Source organism: Panthera uncia (genome assembly GCF_023721935.1).
Source record: "Panthera uncia isolate 11264 chromosome B2 unlocalized genomic scaffold, Puncia_PCG_1.0 HiC_scaffold_24, whole genome shotgun sequence".
Taxonomy (NCBI): Eukaryota; Metazoa; Chordata; class Mammalia; order Carnivora; family Felidae; genus Panthera; species Panthera uncia.
This window is the reverse complement of record NW_026057580.1, coordinates 82,204,634-82,205,692: the sequence shown is the minus strand read 5'-3', so window position 1 is coordinate 82,205,692 and position 1,059 is coordinate 82,204,634. Positions and strand designations below refer to the sequence as shown.

The 1,059-nt window shown below is 48.6% G+C and overlaps 1 non-coding gene across 1 annotated transcript; it reads left to right on the top strand.

The window, feature by feature from the left end:
• The first annotated feature begins 261 nt into the window (after positions 1–261).
• TRNAE-CUC (transfer RNA glutamic acid (anticodon CUC)) lies at positions 262–333 on the top strand. The gene has a single exon. It is a non-coding gene; the product is annotated as a tRNA-Glu (tRNA).
• The last annotated feature ends 726 nt before the right edge of the window (positions 334–1,059 follow it).

The window sequence follows — 1,059 nt, the reverse complement described above, 5'->3', positions numbered from 1 at the left end:
CATAATTAGAATGAAATTTCAGGACGTCTTTTCTAGCAGGGCATTCGGAAGAGGATTGGAGTTGGAAGCTCCAGCTTTTTCCCGCAGGAGCTGCCTCGGTGCTGGGCTCGGAGCGCAGAAACTGTGCCTCAGTTTTGGAAGCTGAGACTCCAAACCCAAGCCAAGTAGGTGGGGCTTAGAATCACAATCTTTTCTACCGGCCAGATTTACGTAGAGATTTTTAAAGCAGCAAATATACTTCAGTAACCCGGTAAGCCAAGCTCCCTGGTGGTCTAGTGGTTAGGATTCGGCGCTCTCACCGCCGCGGCCCGGGTTCGATTCCCGGTCAGGGAAACGCTACTTTTTCCTACAACCTAAAAAAGTTTTGCGACCTTAACTGCTTTTTATCGCGGATGCGTCATCCAATCATAAAAATTGAATTCGTTTTTAAACGCTATTTGATCTCAGATTTAAAATACGCCTTTTTTTCCAGCCCATGTACAACAGGTTCATTCCCTGCTCCTCAAAGCATCCTGCGGGGCCGCTGCACGTAGGAGAATGTAAACATTGGGTTCCACCTGCTGGGGCCCTGGTAGGATACCTTACCCACATAGGAACTGGAGAGTTGGAAGGGAACACGGTGGAGGTCCTGTGAGATAAGCAGGGGAAGCCTGGTTAGAGAGGAGGGTGGGTGAAGAGGAAGACAGTAAGCAGAGTGGTGAGTGGGGAAATGAGGTACACTTCCTGTTGCAGTGCCTGTCCCCTTAAATAAACTAGAGTGCAAGCACATTGTGGGAGGAGAAGCAAAGCACAGAACGGCCTCTGTACATAATTACAACAGAAATGTCCAGAAGCAGAGCAGGGAGAGCCTTGGTCCCCAGCACACCAGGAACTGGCAAATAAGACTGCCTATCACAGTTGTGTAGGAAATCAAAGGAGAATATGAGTAAGGTTTTGATTACGGCCTACTAATTTGGAAAGGGTGCTGGTTGGGAGTACGGCAAAGCAGGAGGCGCTGTTACATTTAGATCTGGTCTGAAGAGGTCATCCAAGTGAACTTGTCCTGTACAGGGAGTGAGA